Source organism: Gossypium hirsutum, chromosome A02, assembly GCF_007990345.1.
Source record: "Gossypium hirsutum isolate 1008001.06 chromosome A02, Gossypium_hirsutum_v2.1, whole genome shotgun sequence".
NCBI lineage: Eukaryota > Viridiplantae > Streptophyta > Magnoliopsida > Malvales > Malvaceae > Gossypium > Gossypium hirsutum.
Window position 1 is genome coordinate 70,896,235 of NC_053425.1, and position 13,459 is coordinate 70,909,693.

Sequence of the window (13,459 nt, forward strand, 5' to 3'; positions counted from 1 at the left end):
GTGTGAGTGAATCTATAAACCGTCGATTAATGCATGGTAATCTGAATCTGCCCATTCACATGCGTTATACCTGTTCTATTATGCTTATAATTGGACTACAAGCTTGTTTGCGTTGCTATTTACTATTTCATTGCTATTCTTTTCAGTGGACTCAATTGCCATTAGTCCCGTTCGATCGAGGAAAGTCGAGTTCATTTGATTTTTTAGATTCGAGGACGAATCTTTTGAGGAAGGGGGGAATGATACGAGTCATAAAGGCCCAACCCAAGTTCAAGAACGTGATGGGCTCAAATTGCCACAAGGCCCAATAACGAGATCAAAGGCCTGACAAATGCGGTCCAAACTAAATGGGACCATTCAAGAGCTTGTTAGCAAGGCCTTAGATGCATACACGAGAGAACAAGAAAATCAAGATTCACTTTCTTGTTTTCAAGAAAATCAAGTAATCGAATCTTGGCCCAATTTTGCTGTTCGAAGAGATTTCAAGAATCAAGAAAATCAAGATTTCAAATCTTGGAAATCTTGGTCCAAGAAACCAAATCTTGCAGCCAAAACGCATTGGATCTCCATTACGAGCGTCAACGACCCAATTTTGGTAGGAGATGGATCACGAGCCCAAATTCTTGAAGGCGAGGCCCAATAACCAAAATCCAGCCCAATCAAGAAATTTCTTCATACTTAGTTGAAAATCAGGCCAAAATGTCAAAGGGCCCAATTTGTAAACATCTTACTTGTTTAATTTAATTTTTTAATCTTTAGGAGCATTACATTTAAAATTCGGCCCAAAACAGCCCATATAAGTGCATGGCCGAATTTACCTTGTTATTTTATTAATTAGGTTTAATTTTTTATTAGTTACTTGTGAGATTAGGATTTGTTGGAGGCCTATATAAGCATTGGCCAGCCACCCTTTGTAAAAACATCTTATTATTATTTTTTCTATCAAATTTCAGATTTGTTGAGTGCAGAATTTTCTTTGGGGTTTTCTCCAAGAATTCTCTCTTAAATTTTCTTTAGAAGTTGTTTTAACAATCTTTTGATTGTGGGAGCCATCTTCAACCTTCTTCTTGCCATCGATATTCTTTGGAGGGGAGATTAGAGCCGTTTGAAGAGATTTGTGAAATCTTTCGGGATTTCAAGGATCTTTAGGACTTATCCTTTAATTCTTGCTGTTTTCGATTTCTTTCTTTACTTTTCTTTCTTATACTTGTGCCAATTTCTCATCTAATATTTTGCTGTTCTTGTTTGTTTCCAGCATTGATTAAACTCAAGATCTCATCGTTTAAGTTGTTCTCCTATTGGCAGCACCCATTCGAACCCAAAAATCCCCAATTCCTAGGGTTTGGCCGATTGGATTTCTTTCAATTTGGGAATCAATTGATTGCTGGAAATTGGGCATTCTTGGCCGAATCAATTCATTGGCAGATTCGCATCTTTTCTTTCTTCTCAATTTCGTTTGATTCATCGATTCTATTTCTTTTCTTCTTGCTGCTCTTTTAATTGAATTTGGGAATTTTAAATTCAAATCTGATTCGGTTTAATCTTGTTCTTTGTTTTTGATTTCAGATCTGTTCGTCTAGGATCTTTCGTAGGAGTTTCTCGTGACTTGGCAACTCGATCTTGATCCGCGCGCAACCCTTTATCAGTTCATGAGATGTCTTAATGACTTGTTTATTTCATGTAGGTACATTCCTTTGGATGGTACAATGTATGGATGAAGAAACATCTCTTTTGGGCATTCCACACTCATGAATGAAGAAGTATTAAATGCTGGTGCATGTACGGCTAGATACAATGTTTCTACAAATTCATGCATGTGTCGAATGCATGTATGGACATTAAAGGCTAGTCCATGAATGGATCAAATGCATGGGATGATAGAATGCATGAATGGCTTAAGTGCATGTATGGTGGCTGTCTCTTAACTTTCCAAGGCACTTATTCGGCCAAGAAGTAGCTGCTAACTAATTCTATGTTGACCATAGAGCTCCTTGAACATGTTCACACTTTGAATTGACCTATAGGCTACTACACATACATGGATGGGTTCAAGAACGTCCAAGGGAAGGAATTAACTCAATAATTCAACACATTGATTGAATTAAGTGCATGCACAAAGGGGAGAACGAATTTACTAGGTTCATGCTGCCATTTATGAACTTACATGCCATTAAAGTGTTTAATTATGAAGATACATGTTCCATACCAGTGTATGAATGTCCCAAGGAGATGAATGCAACCTTTTGGTTCACATACAAGTCACTTGAAGCCTTTCTTTATGACTAAGCATTCATGCACAAACCAAGGGGGAAGAAAGTGTCCATTCAGCTAGTGCATGAATTTGCCGAATTTATGAACTATTTTAATACATTAGTGTGAATGTTTTTATTATTGTGTGAACACCTAGATGCCGAATTTGAATGGTCATCTATGTGCCTATAAGTATTTGTTTTCTTTCAATTGTAAGGGACTTTTTGCCAAAATTTTTATTGAATTTAATCTTGTGAGAATTTTATTCTCTAAACTTTGTTTGAGACTTTGTTAACTTATCTACCTAGTAGTGGCGGCGTCAACCCTGTTTCGTTCACTCTTATACCGAGGTTCCTACTTTGCTAAGTAGCGGGTCGAGGTTTATCATTTTCATCCTCCACCTTGAAAGCCTATAAGCAATTGGGTCAATACTCTCTAGTATTGGTTTGTGCTTGCTTTTGAGTTCCTTCTTTCCACTCTTTCATTTACTTTAAACCGAACCTTAATATTCATATTTTAAACCCTCTATTTGAACCCCTTGAATAGCTTCCGCATAATTTATTTAGAAACATCCTTTTTGAACAAACCGGATGATACTTTCTCGTAGACGATCGGGCAAACTCGCATACGACTTGACTCTCCCCAAGGCGGTTCGTATCAGAACTTGAAAAAGCCTTTGAAAAAGCCTTTGAAAAGCAAAAAGAAAATGAAAAAGAAATTTGAGAGTGAAAAAGAAGATGAAAAAGAAATTGAAACAAAAGAAACGAGTGATTCAGAAGAAAAAGAATCAAGTGAGAAAACAAGTGAGCAAGTGAGGATTATTTCTACTAACCCACCTGTTCGATCTTCTTGTGAATTAACTTTTCAGGTTCCTAGAAGTTTGTGCGACCAATTCCATCTACATTACCTTCCAAACGAGAGGTGTTTTAGGTTGTTCGAAAAAGGTAAGTTCGCGAATGACTACCACCCACTTGCGATCGAAGGTAAGGAAGGTAAGGATTCTTTGTTTATCGAATCAAAGTCACTTGATTTGGATAATTTTTGTTCACTTACTGTTGTTAACGAATTTGTTTTAAAAGGTGCCATATACAGCTTTTCTTATGACAATTACTACATTGGCAAATTTGTTGACAACATTGGATTAGTTTTCTCTAAGCGAATTTTGAACATGTTTGATCAAAGTCTGTCACGTAAAAATTCTGATGTGTTTGACCCTGCAAACTTTTTGAGCTCATGTGTTAAATCTTTATGTTTAAATATGCCTGCTCAATTGATTTGTGATAAATCTGCCTGTTTGAAAAGTTGCATGTTCGTTAAAATTCTTTGTTTGGCATCCATGTTAAAAGATCTTCACATGATATGTGCAATTGTGTTCTTCATGAACAATCTTTGAGTTTTTGTGCGAAATTTCCATGTAGTGATTTGCATTCCCGATTAATACTCGTGAAGTATAAACTTTTGCATTTTGGTATGCTCGGTTTTTTCAAATTAACATGTGTGTTTAAACTAGTGAAATATAATTCTTGTGGTGAGTTGATTATATCTTTTCTAATATGTTGCTTGTTGGAATTCCTAAACAAGTTCGTGTGTTCAAGCTTGGTATTTGCTACATGAATTCATTTTATGGAAACATTAAGCACTTTGCATCATTTGCAATCAAAATATGTTTGCTTGATGTTCAAACTTTTGATAAGAAGGTGAAATTCAATGATTTAGGTTTCAATTTTGATTCATTTATTAATCACCTTGTTTGGCCACATCTGAAATTTTCGTTTCATTTCGAGAAGGTAAGGCCAACCTATGTTTTTGGAATTGAATCAAATTTCCATGGTAACTTTCCTTTTCCATTTAAGTCCATAGTTATCGATAATACTAACCAGTCTTATTTTTGTGAATTCCACCCCTCGAGGAGCAAGACATGTCATGGTGTGTCACCACCTATTCAAATTTATCGGAGTAATAGGTTTGTCTTACGTTATCTATCCAAAGAGAGAAGATTCATTTTGACCGAGAAAGGTAAACCCAATCCTCAATTGTCTTCTCTTCATATACGTCAAAGGTAAGTCATCTGAAAATTTTCAAATATCTTTGCTCAATTCGATTGAAGTTGAAAATTCCATTGATTGGTTGTTTGGAAATTATTTATACTTTGATGTGATGGATTTTTCCTTTTGGCATTGTGATGATGTGATTATTACGTTGGAATTTGGAGACTCCCCTCATGTTGTTCAAAAATGAAAGGAAGAGTTAGCATACCTTTGGCCATGGCATACCTTGCATGAGCAAGACAAGGGACCAAATGAGTTACTATATTCGATTAAAGAAATTAAAATATTTTGGATGAGGAATAAAGTGTTTAAGTGCCTACCATCAGTTTCAACCAATTATCCCTTTATCCAACTTAGTTTTCATGTTTGTAACGATGGTCTAATGAAACTCTTTGATAAATTTATGTATGCTTGCTTTGACCAATTGAGATTTTTGGCATATGTTTGATTGAATGAATTTTTTATGAACTATCGAACACATTTGAATTTGACTCCTTTGAGTTTCTTTTTACCGGCTGTGGTAAGAATTTTTCAGGTTTGTGTGACATCTTCCATCCCATTTGATCGAGTAAAACCATGCACGAGTCAAAGTTCTCCCATGGATAAACAGCTCGACTTGAGGACAAGTCGCCTAAAAGAGGGGGAATGATATGAGCACGCCCCGCGAACTTTATATAGCAAGTCTGTCAAGCCGAGCAATGACATGTTGGCAAGCTGATCCCAGCTCATTTCCAGCTCCACGAGCTCCGTCCAGCTCAAATCTGGCTTATTCGAGCTCAATCCATCTTGTTTGAGCTAAACCGAGCTCACTCCTAGCTCACTTTCAACTCACGAGCTAAACCTTAGCTCAACTTCAGCTTAGGAGTTTAGCCTCAGCTCAACTTTAGCTCACGAGCTAAAGCTTAGCTCATTTTAGTTTAAACTCAGTTTTGTCTTTAATGCATTAAATAAAAATTTGCACATATTTATTTAAGCATTAAACTTGTCTTATATTAATATTTGTTATTAATATGCCATAGTCATTACATAAATTGATTATGTTCACATAGCTGAATTAATACATGACATTAATGTGTTCACATCATGCCGAATTTATGAGTGTTCATGAGATGTCTTAATGACTTGTTTATTTCATGTAGGTACATTCCTTTGGACGGTACAATGTATGGATGAAGAAACATCTCTTTTGGGCATTCCACACTCATGAATGAAGAAGTATTAAATGCTGATACATGTACGGCTAGATGCAAGGTTTCTACAAATTCATGCATGTGTCGAATGCATGTATGGACATTAAAGGCTAGTCCATGAATGGATCAAATACATGGGATGATAGAATGCATGAATGGCTTAAGTGCATGATGGTGGCTGTCTCCTAACTTTCCAAGGCACTTATTCGGCCAAGAAGTAGCTGTTCACACTTTGAATTGACCTATAAGCTACTACACATGCATGGATGGGTTCAAGAATATCCAAAGGAAGGAATTAACTCAATAATTCAACACATTGATTGAATTAAGTGTATGCACAAAGGGGAGAACGAATTTACTAGGTTCATGCTGCCATTTATGAACCTACATGCTATTAAAGAGTTTAATTATGAGGATACATGTTCCATACAAGTGCATGAACGTCCCAAGGAGATGAATGCAACCTTTGGTGCACATACAAGTCACTTGAAGCCTTTCTTTATGATTAAGCATTCATGCACACACTTAGGGGGAAGAAAGTGTCCATTCAACTAGTTCATGAATCTGCCGAATTTATGAACTATTTTTAATACATTAGTGTGAACGTTTTTATTATTGTGTGAACACCTAGATGCCAAATTTGAATGGTCATCTATGTGCCTATAAGTATTTGTTTTCTTTCAATTGTAAGAAACTTTTTGCCAAAATTTTTATTGAATTTAATCTTGTGAGAATTTTCTTCTCTAAACTTTGTTTGAGACTTTGTTGACTTATCTACCTAGTAGTGGCGTCAACCCTGTTTCGTTCACCCATATACCGAGGTTCCTACTATGTTAAGTAGTGGGTTGAGGTTCTATCATTTTCATTTTCGCCTTGAAAGCCTATAAGCATTTGGGTCGATATTTTCTAATATTAGTCCGTGCTTGCTTTTGAGTTCCTTCTTTCCATTCTTTCATTTACTTTAAACCGAACCTTAATATTCATATTTTAACCCCTTCATTTGAACCCCTTGAATAGCTTTCGCACAATTTATTTAGAAACATCTTTTTTGAACAAACCGAACGATACTTTCTCGTAGACGATCGGGCAAACTCGCATACGACTCGACTCTCCCCGAGGCGATTTGTATCAAATCTGAACATCAATTACCTTCCAGACTTTTGCAGCCAGTGAAAGTACCACTTTGGAAGTGAGAGAGGGTAACCATGGATTTTGTGAGTGGGTTACCCTTGACACCATCGAAGAAGGACTCGATTTGGGTAATTGTGGATAGGTTGACCAAATCTCCTCATTTCATACCTGTCCGCACTGATTATACACTTCAAAAGTTAGCCAAATTGTATGTGGCGAAAATAGTGCGACTTCACGGAGTGCCAGTGTCGATTATTTCTAATTGAGATCCTAGATTCACATCTCGATTTTGGAAAAAGTTGCATGAGGCCTTGGGTACGCGGTTGCACTTTAATACAGCCTTTCAGCCTCAGACTAATGGTCAGTCAGAAAGGGTTATTCAGATTCTGGAAGACATGTTGAGGGGATGTGTTATTGACTTTCGAGGTAGTTGGGAGGATTACTTACCGTTGGCAGAGTTTGCATACAACAACAGTTATCAGGCAAGTATTCGAATGACTCCTTACGAGGCACTGTATAGGTGAAGATGCCGTACACCTAGTTGTTGGACCGAGTTGGGTGAATGACAGGTTCTTGGACCTGAGTTGGTGGCAGATACTGAGGATAAGGTCAAGTTGATTAGAGACTAGTTTAAGGAAGCATCTGATAGACAGAAGTCATATGCAGATTTGAAGCGCAAGGAAATTGAGTACTCTGAGGGTGATATGGTCTTCTTGAAGGTTTCACATTGGAAGAAAATATTAAGGTTTGGGAGGAAAGGCAAGTTAAGTCCGCGGTTCATTGGGCCTTATCGGATTCTTAAGCGAGTGGGTCCAGTGGCTTATCAGTTGGAGCTACCTCTAGAATTGGATAGGATTCATGATGTCTTTCACGTCTCCATGTTAACGCGGTATTGTTTTGACCCAACTCATGATGTGAGCTTGCCTACGTGATACGACCATGCCCCGGGCACACTTTTGGATCAGCTCCCTAAGCATTGTTTGCAAATCCATGCGAGCTGAATTAGTTCAATTTCACTTCGTTAAGCTCCGTTTAGCTCGTTTCCAGCTCACTCGAGCTCAAGTCAACTCACTCAAGCTCAATTCATCTCAATCTTAACCCAATGAGCTTATTTTTAGCTTTCTTTAGCTTGCATTTATTTTGCTGAAATAAACCATTTAATTTGTCATTAGTTAAATTAGTTGTTTATCTTAAGTTAGTTAATTTATTAAAATCTGGACAAATAATTAATTAAGTGTTTTAATTATATCTAAATTAAATACTTAATTAATTATGATGTTTTAAATATGTCTAAAATTGTTAATATGTATGGCCAAATTTAATGTGCAAATTATTGAGTTCATATGCTGCTAATTTAATGTGTTTGAAATGCATTTAACTTGCTGATTTAATTTGCTGCAGGTTCATGAACGGATTGGTGCAATGTATGGGAGTGTGCATGCACAATTGAGGTTCAATGGATGGCATTTAAAGGAGCACATGCATTTGGGACGTTCATGCAAGAGGGAGTTGCTGAAAGTTCATGTATTTGAAGATTCATGGATCATATTTATGGGGGAAAATACATGGGACGTTTCATGCATGATTCATGCATTTTCAAGATGACCATTCAAGTATTTTAGGCACATTAATGCCTCATTCAGCCAAGGGAGATGTAGGATCATTAAAGAGCTGCACATTCATGGAATTATGGAGATTCTTCAAGGCTAAGGATGCATGAATGCATCAAGTGAAGCATCATGATGGTTCGGCCAATTCATGTACCATCTTCAAGCATGAACTGGATTTTAATGCTATTTGTGTGAACATGTTAAATACCTGTGTGAACAGAATTTAAGTTAGTGTGAACAACATAGATGCCGAGTATCAATAGGCATTTTAGGCTTATAAATAGCTTACTTGTTTATTGTAAAAGGTTACAGAATTTGATTATTGAAAACTTGATTGTGAGGTTTCCTCCTATCCTATTTCGTACGAGTCTCGTTCTGACTTATCTAGCTCGCTAGTGGCGTCAACCCGACTTCTTGAACTTATCACCATCCTGGTGTGGCGTTCATCCACCTTTTTATACCTTTGGTTCCTACCTCTCTATAGGTAACGGGTCAAGGTCCATCTTCGACAATCCATTTAATCCACCTTGAGCAATATAAGTCCCGGGGCAATACTTCATATAGTATTGAATCGTTCTTCGCTTGAGTTCTATTTTTCCATTCCATTTTAACTATTAAATTATAAACAATATTTCTTTATTTCACCGAGCCTATCAAACATCTATCCAAACCATCTTTTGAACCCATTTTCTCAACTTCCGCTATAAAAAAATCATCTAACTCCATCTATCTACAAAATCGAACAAACTTCTCGTCGACGATCGGGTAATCAAGTGAATCGACTCAATCAATCGGGCCAGATCACATCATTTGGTATCAGAGCTACTAAAACGAGGAGTACCGATGTTCGTATCAAGCTCGGAATAGGTTCGTAACGTAAAAAAAAGTAAAAAAAAATCAAAAAAAAATTGAGTTGGAATTTAATTTTTTTTCTCTTCCTTGTATTTTGTTTACTATTGTATTGGATTTAAAAAAAGAGAAGAAATTCAGAAAAAAAATTTCAAAAAAAAGGAAAAAAAAAGAAGTGACAAAAAAATCGAGTTAAAAAAAAGAAGAACAAAAAAAGTGAAAAGTCTTGCGAATTTTTATCATTATCACTTATTACTCCGATCATCAAGTTTCCCTTCCTACCATTATTTACCCATCCCAACGCCACACTTTAAACCAATTTTCTTCTTTATTCAGCCTACCCTACACCCAACATTATCCCTTGTAACCAATTTGAAACCGACCCTCAAGCAGCAAATTAAGTCTACTGAGACAAATCACGAAACTGTGAGAAGAGGTTGAGTGGAAAAAGGCACGAGTGAAATTACATCAAAGAAAAAGCCAAAATTTGAATGTAAACACGAGTGTGAGTGAAAATCATTATTTCCTTTTCGAGCGAATTTGTGAGGTTTGTGGTAAGGTATTTATTTTCTTTATTATTTTTTTCTAACATCTTCTTGTCATTACTTAATCATGTCTCGAGAAACATTTCCCGAATCAGAATTCCAATATTTGATGCAAGAGATGCGTAGAATGGTGAAATCAAAATTTGATAAATTGCATGATCGATTGGATCGAGTGGAGGAAAGAGCCCGATGGAAGCCAAACTCACCGGGTGAAGAGACGGAGACAAGATCATCACGAAGGCACACATCCATTGATTTTTTGGGAAGAGATTCATACCATGATTCCTATTCAACGAGGAACTCAAGACAAAGCAAAGCAAGTTTTGAGTTTAAAGCTTTCCGAGGTGACGAACGAGAAATCACAAGTAGTCCTTCGTATGCACCAAGGTATTCGTCCGCCAAGAATCAATCTCGAAGAGGTGATCATTTTTTGTATGAAAGTCGTTCCAATTATACCCAATGAGAGTCATTTCGTGCTGATTCATTTGTAACATCTCCATCCTATAATGAAAGAGCGAGGCAAAAAGAAAAAGAAATAAGAAGAAAGGAAAGACAAGAAATGTTGATGAGAGAAAATGAGCATATATGGAATGAAATCGAGAGACGAAAAAAAGAAATGAAAGAAAAGGAACAAGAAATTGAAAAAGAGAGTGAGATTGAAGAAAGAAACGAGTGTCATGGAAAAAGAAATTGAGATTGAAAAAGGATGTGAAAAAGAGAAAGAAATCGAAAAAGAAATTGAGATTGAACAAAAGTGTGAGGAAAAAGAGAAAATTGAAAAAGAAAGAAAAGACAATGAGTTAGAAAAACAAACGAGAGAAAAGGAGGCAAAAGAGCAAGAAAAAGTGAGGAATCTGTTTATTAAACCACATGAGAATTTGTCTTGTTTTGTTTCCTCTTTTCAGGTCTCCGGAAGGCCAAGTGACGATAATTTTCAACTCCAATACCTCTCGAAGGAGAGAAGGTTCATTTTGGCTGAAAAAGGTAATGTTCTCAACGATCCTAGTTCGCCTATGCCAAAAGGTAAGCAAGGTATGAATGTTGAAAATTTTAAAGCACTTCTGCCTTACTCGATTGTTGATGGACACACTGTTGATGATTTGGTCTTTAGAAGGAATCTAAACTTTGACGTGGCTATTTGTCATTCTTTGATTGATGATGATCCATTTGTTTTGTCTAATGATAAGAAGATTCTTGCTTTTGAAAAATATCATTTTGATGGTATTGGTTGTTTATCTTTAACTTGCAATGGAATGCATGTTTTGGATGCGCAAGATGGAAGTCCATATAAAATGTTCATTCTCACTGATCATGTTGAAAAGGAATGGAAATGTATTGATGAATACGCCATTGGCAAGATTTTTGATGAAGAGCGAATAAATCAGCACCAACAAAATCTGGAATTGTGTGATCAAAAGTTGACATATCATCTGCTTGGTTGTGTTGATCATGTGGATTATCTAATTTTTGGTGTGAAATTTCCATGTTTTTGTAAATCTTTTCGAATGAAATTTAAAGGGTTTGCTTGTTTGAATTTGAGTATGTTAACACCCTCGTTGATTAATTTGTGTAAATTGTTGGAGATAAAAGGACTCTTTTTGCCATTTGGATCGAGTAGTCAAAATCATGTCTTTAATCCTGGAGTTTGCTATTATGAATCATCCATGAAAGAAAGCAAGCATCGTAAAATTTGTTTGAATGAATGTGTAAACAATCTTTGTTTGTATGATACTTTGTCTTTAAGTTTGAAAATGAGCCATGTGAATCTTGTTGGTTTGTTAAGTCAAAATCAAAATTTTGTTTTTGGAGGATGTTCTCAACTGTGGACTAAAAGATCCGAACATGTTTTGAATGATAATGATTTTGAGTTGCTTAGTGCTCTTTCTATGAAGTCGGTCATGAAATTGCCAAATCAAATTGAAATGGCAAGAGAAAATTTTGTCTTTGACCCCGGTGAACACCATTCTATATCATTGCCTAAGGTAATCGAACCATGGAAAGTTGACTTCCAAAACCATAGCTATCAAATGCCTTGTGATTTATGTTTGTTTCCATCGAAGAAAAAGGTAAGAACGATTTCTATTTTCGACCCCGGTATTGGATTATTTGTTCAAACTGTGAATCAAATCTCAAAAAGTTCCTTTGTGTTTAATCTTCATCGTGTCACTAATTCGTTTTATTCTTTTAAAGGTGACAATGTGAAGTGGTACCCTCCTAAAGAGGGAGGGCATGCGAATGAGCTTCTTTTGATCCGAGTTAATTGTGGCTTTCAGAATCTTCAACGATTTTTCGCGAGTAAATGGCCCGATTTGGGGACAAATCGCTTTAAAGAGGGAGGGGATGATACGACCATGCCCCGGGCACACTTTTAGATCAGCTCCCTAAGCATTGTTTGCAAATCCATGCGAGCTGAATTAGTTCAATTTCACTTCGTTAAGCTCCGTTTAGCTCGTTTCCAGCTCACTCGAGCTCAAGTCAACTCACTCAAGCTCAATTCATCTCAATCTTAACCCAATGAGCTTATTTTTAGCTTTCTTTAGCTTGCATTTATTTTGCTGAAATAAACCATTTAATTTGTCATTAGTTAAATTAGTTGTTTATCTTAAGTTAGTTAATTTGTTAAAATCTGGACAAATAATTAATTAAGTGTTTTAATTATATCTAAATTAAATACTTAATTAATTATGATGTTTTAAATATGTCTAAAATTGTTAATATGTATGGCCAAATTTAATGTGCAAATTATTGAGTTCATATGCTGCTAATTTAATGTGTTTGAAATGCATTTAACTTGCTGATTTAATTTGCTGCAGGTTCATGAACGGATTGGTGCAATGTATGGGAGTGTGCATGCACAATTGAGGTTCAATGGATGGCATTTAAAGGAGCACATGCATTTGGGACGTTCATGCAAGAGGGAGTTGCTGAAAGTTAATGTATTTGAAGATTCATGGATCATATTTATGGGGGAAAATACATGGGAATTTTCATGCATGATTCATGCATTTTCAAGATGACCATTCAAGTATTTTAGGCACATTAATGCCTCATTCAGCCAAGGGAGATGTAGGATCATTAAAGAGCTGCACATTCATGGAATTATGGAGATTCTTCAAGGCTAAGCATGCATGAATGCATCAAGTGAAGCATCATGATGGTTCGGCCAATTCATGTACCATCTTCAAGCATGAACTGGATTTTAATGCTATTTGTGTGAACATGTTAAATACCTGTGTGAACAGAATTTAAGTTAGTGTGAACAACATAGATGCCGAATATCAATAGGCATTTTAGGCTTATAAATAGCTTACTTGTTTATTGTAAAAGGTTACAGAATTTGATTATTGAAAACTTGATTGTGAGGTTTCCTCCTATCCTATTTCGTACGAGTCTCGTTCTGACTTATCTAGCTCGCTAGTGGCGTCAACCCGACTTCTTGAACTTATCACCATCCTGGTGTGGCATTCATCCACCTTTTTATACCTTTGGTTCCTACCTCTCTATAGGTAACGGGTCAAGGTCCATCTTCGACAATCCATTTAATCCACCTTGAGCAATATAAGTCCCGGGGCAATACTTCATATAGTATTGAATCGTTCTTCGCTTGAGTTCTATTTTTCCATTCCATTTTAACTATTAAATTATAAACAATATTTCTTTATTTCACCGAGCCTATCAAACATCTATCCAAACCATCTTTTGAACCCATTTTCTCAACTTCCGCTATAAAAAAATCATCTAACTCCATCTATCTACAAAATCGAACAAACTTCTCGTCGACGATCGGGCAATCAAGTGAATCGACTCAATCAATCGGGCCGGATCACATCACTACG